The sequence below is a fragment of the Coenobita brevimanus genome, chromosome 94 (assembly GCF_032717465.1).
Source record: "Coenobita brevimanus isolate Jiangsu-jjx chromosome 94, ASM3271746v2, whole genome shotgun sequence".
Classification (NCBI taxonomy): Eukaryota; Metazoa; Arthropoda; class Malacostraca; order Decapoda; family Coenobitidae; genus Coenobita; species Coenobita brevimanus.
In genome coordinates, this window is record NC_137047.1 from 24,718,507 (window position 1) to 24,723,409 (window position 4,903).

Sequence of the window (4,903 nt, forward strand, 5' to 3'; positions counted from 1 at the left end):
TATTCATTCTTGCTAACCTCCAGCCGATTTTGCTCAGCTTTAGGAACGCTCTCTCGTATGGAAATTATTAGTGAATGTTGTATTTGACTCAGCACGTTCGAAGAGATTCTCACAAGTTTTTAAAAAAGTGTTTGTAGATAGTGAAAATGCAGTGAAAAATAGATCAGCAGATTAGAGATGTTAATAAATTTTGTGTCAAAGGCCTATACTGCTTACCCGTATTTGTATTCATGGAACTCCAATGAAGATTTTTTTTTTCTATACCTGTGCTCTAGGCTCAGAGGGTAAATATCCTTATCGTATTGTATGTATTCTGTAAAAAAAAATCATTACGTTTTATCATTATGTTCCCCAAATTTCAGGAATCTTGCAAGAAGAGGACATACTAGATGATGAAGCGAGAGGGAGTGAGAGAAGACGGCAAGAAGGTAGGTAGATAGATACCTTATATACATGGAGCCCTTCTTTTGGATGAAATATTTTATTTCTATTCTTGCTATGTCCAGACTATACAGTTCATATTAAGAAAATCTTCCAATCAGGAGAGCTTAGATTTAGCATTCATTTTACCCTTCCCTACAAGGGTTTTCCCAAAAGCTGAATGAAAAAACTGGAGGTTGAAAAAATACATGAATATGAAAAGTACCTGAATGAAAGAAGAGGTAAGTTATATTTTCCACCTTTCTCTCGTTTTTTACATCCTTAACTGTCTCACTAGAACTTGCATCTCAGCTGCTTGTGGCTTACGAAAATTCTCATCACCATTTATAAAATATTACGTCGACCTCGCCAGGATTCGAACCTGGAATCTTCTGATCCGTAGTCAGACGCGTTATCCGTTGCGCCACGAGGCCACTGGAGGAATTGGGAAGAAGACGGGAAAAGTGAGCAGTAGTAAGCTGAGTTGGAAAAAAAAAAAGTAATAGGGATAAGTAAACTGACATGGCAAAAAAAATAAAGAGAAAGCAATTAAACATTAAGACTAAAATGTTGAGAGAGAGAGAGGGGGGGGGATATATAGAAGGGAAGGAGTAGGGAGGTAGAAAAACAGAGGTAGAGTGGGCAAAGATAGGAAGAGAGGACAAAAAGCCAGAGAGAACTAAGAAAGGCTGTTGCTGAGTAACCCCGGTAGAGAGGGGAAAGAGAAGCAAAAAAAGCAGAGAGGTAGAGAGTGGAGACTGGATAAGCAAACTGAGGCAACGAGAGCATAGAGAGACAGTGAGTAAAGAGAAGAGAGGACAATGAAACCGAGAACAAGGGGAAGTAGAAGGAACAAAGAGATAGCGAGGATGAAGAGGAAAAGTAAAGAGGTGGCGAAGAAAACGAGTGATAGAGCAAAAAAAAAAAAAAAAGGAAGAAAGAATAGGAAGCAAAGATGGGTTTAGAAAAAGAAGAGAGGGGAGCAGGCAGAGGAAAATGAAATACTTAAAGGGCAAAGAGAGGTAAAGAGAACAGAGAAAGGTAACGAAATCAAAGAGGGGTAGATCAAACCAGACACTGAGAAGATAACAAAAGGGATGTAGAGGATAGAAGGAGATAAGCAGAAAATAGGGGGATAGAGAAGGCAAAGGGGAAACAATAAAAGAAGGGATCACGAAAGAGAGTGTTAGGAAAGAAAATAAATGTACCAAGAAAGAAGAAAAACTGTCAACCATTAAGAATAAGCGAGAGTAGAGGGATAAATATCGACATAAAAAGGAATACAGAAGGTGGCAGAGATAAGAGAATAAATAAAGCTGAGAGAGAGAGAGAGAGAGAGAGAGAGAGAGAGAGAGAGAGAGAGAGAGAGAGAGAGAGAGAGAGAGGTCCCTGGTGAACAAGAGGGCCAGGTCAAGCAGCGCCCAATAAATAGCATTGAGTAGACCCCCCAAGTAGCACCTCCACCCTTTGATGTCTGCCGCAGCCCATAGATGGCGACACCTGGAGCGATGGAGAGACTGGGGGGAGGGGGAGAGCTACAAGGAAATGGGGGAAGGATGGAGAGTTACAAGGAAATGGGGAAAAGATAAAAAGAAAGTTACAAGGAAATGAGGAAGGATAAAAAAGAAAGTTACAAGGAAATGGGGAAGGAAAAAAAAGAAAGTTACAAGGAAATGAGGGAAGGATAGAGACTTACAAGGAAATAGGGGAAAATAGTGAGAAAATTACAAGAAAATGGGGAAAAAAACAGCGGAAATGGAGGAGACTGGCAGGAACGTATCAGGGTTAAAACTAATAAATGAGGGAGCGATAAATTATGAGGGAGTATGTAAAGGAACTGACAATATTTCACAGACAGGTCGCTCAGTTGTTGGAGGATATACCTAGCTAACACAACTCTTCTACTTTAATATGCATTGTTCTCGCTACACACACCCCTCTCAGATTCGTACTTAGCCACCATGGGGAAGATTTTTTCTTCCCTCCTCGTTTTCCGTGAGTGAAGAAAGTTCACTCATGCAGTGGATCTTACGATGGACTGATGCAAACTCTGTTTCGTTTATCTCGGTGATATCTGAATTCTTGTGCGAAACGAAGTTATTAACAGAAAGTTTTTGGCGATTGCTGCCGTATAATAGAAATGACAAATTATGTGGAATTTTGTATCGGAAATATTTCGTAAAGAAACGCAGTAATGAATGCCTCTTTTATTATTTTGGATGAGTATGCAAATTTATTTGTGATCATCTGATCTTGTGTTCACCATGGTTGCCGCTTTCCCAAGATACTGAATTTTCGCTCAGGGATGTTACCGTCTCTCTACTATACGGCCATTTGATCAATATCGTTGCAGAGTACCTGGGAAGTGGTGCAGACACAGAATCATACAGGAGTTATAGCCAGTGTTCTGACATGTAGTGGAAGAAGATTTTTAAATACATTCTTTTCTAGAACTGACTGTCACAGTTACCGTGGCAGCGACGGGGAGACCAGGAAGGTTAGTAGAATAATGTTAATTTGAGGTTTGCAGAGAAAGTGGCAAGAAATGTGTAAGAGATGTATAGGGTAAAAACGTTAAACAAGGAGGGGTTGGGGGAACAGAGAATAAGTGGAGAATAGACTGGAGTGGCGAGGAAAGAGGGGGAAAGAGAGGAATGCTGAGGTAAAAATAAGGCTGAGGAAGGAAACAAGGTGAACGAAAATATGCCGGTATAATTATAGCCTAGGAAGTTATTAGGGACCTAATGAGGGCATTGGAAGTGAGAAGATTGGAAAATATTAGAGAAAGAGACAAGAAAGAAACTGAGAAGCTGGAATAAGATAGGATGTTGGGTTCGGTTAGTTAATGGCAGCGGAGATGAAAACTCAATGTGGGCTGATGGTAACCCTGAGGAAGATGGAGTTTGATGAGATGGGAATGTAATAGACGGAGAACAGCGGGGAGGAGGGAGAGATAGGGTTATTAAAGTCAGGTGAGGTGATGTTCAGGTAGGGGTAATGGGAAGGTTGATTTTTAAAGTCTTCAGGGAGGGATAAAAGGTAGAGAGCGATGGTCACTCTATCAGAAATTAAATTTTGGTTTATTTTGTACTAACACCCTTTTTGCACGATGGCATATTATATATATATATATATATATATATATATATATATATATACATATATATATACATATATATATAAAACCGCCAGACCGTTCTCTTCACCTTGCGAGAGACTATTTGTATTGAAGGGTAAGAAATAATCGCCGTATTATTACTGTGTGATGGTGTCTCTAATAGTAAATTTTTGCCACTGACAGACGACACCCTTCAAGTTAGGAAAGTCGTCGTAGGGAATGGGTTAAGGTTAGATGGAGATAAGGGAGGCGAAACTGAGAGCTGCAGAGAGCCAAGGTTAGGGTGAGGAGACGTGAGGTGGATAGGTGTAAAGTGGCGATTAACCACCTCAGTACCAAGATATAAAGAAGGTATATGGTCTTCTTGCGCGGACATGTTTTGTGATATGCTTTTGTTACCTCCAAACCACATGATTTTGTATAGACTCTTCGAACTGAGGTGGGAGGGGAGGTTAGATACAGTATTAAGTGAGCCCTACACTGCCAGGGGATTCTCCTAAAATGAATTATACTGTTTCGGCTACTTGATTCCTTTAGTACCGGGGGGGGGGGGGACACTCTAAGACTGAATAAAACTGTTTGGGTTGCAGCAAGAATAAGTCACACAAAAAGACACCCACTGGGGAGGTTAACTGATTAAACGATAAGGAGCACAGAGGGGACAAACGATTGGAACAGAGAGGTTGTAGATTGTAGACTAGGCCTCCAGGTATCGTCCTCAGTAACAGATAAGCAGAGGACAGATTCAAGATTCCATGGCATGTATTCTCGTCGGTTAAGGAAGCTCCCTAACACAAGAATCTTCAACACCATACCTTCCCCCAACTCTCGCCGCCTCTCTTCGACTATCCTAGCTAAACAAGGTCATCGTGTACTTATGAAAACAAGGAACTGCCAGGCAAGGTAATGTGCGTCATCATTTGCGGAATAAGGGCCATAAAAGTCATACAGGATTAAGATCATTCGTTCCGTCAAGTCATACTCTCTTCCCTATAAATCTGGCTGTCTGTTCACATCTTTCACTTGGATCAATGGTTATAGTGCTTAGTAGATAATAAAGGTAGAATATACTGGTAGGTAACTTTCCATAACGTATGTACTTTCGTTAACTTATATAAAATCAGACTTGATATACTGGTATGTCAGAATGCTAATATGTAGGAGCAAATAGACTTGATATGCCTATAAAAATTGTCAAAATACCAACATACTATAGGTATATCGCGAATGAAGGACAAGAAGACAAGATGGACATGAGTAAGTATAGGATTGAGAAAAGTATGAAATGAGAAGAGGAAGGAATGAATATGAGTAAGGTGAAAAAGGAAAAATGAAGAAAGAAGAGGAAGAGATGACTAGGAGTAA

The 4,903-nt window shown here is 40.2% G+C and overlaps 1 non-coding gene across 1 annotated transcript; it reads right to left on the minus strand.

Annotated features, from left to right (window-relative positions):
- Positions 1-781: 781 nt before the first annotated feature.
- Positions 782-854, minus strand: TRNAR-ACG (transfer RNA arginine (anticodon ACG)). Its single transcript has one exon. It is a non-coding gene; the product is annotated as a tRNA-Arg (tRNA).
- Between the last annotated feature and the right edge of the window lie 4,049 nt (positions 855-4,903).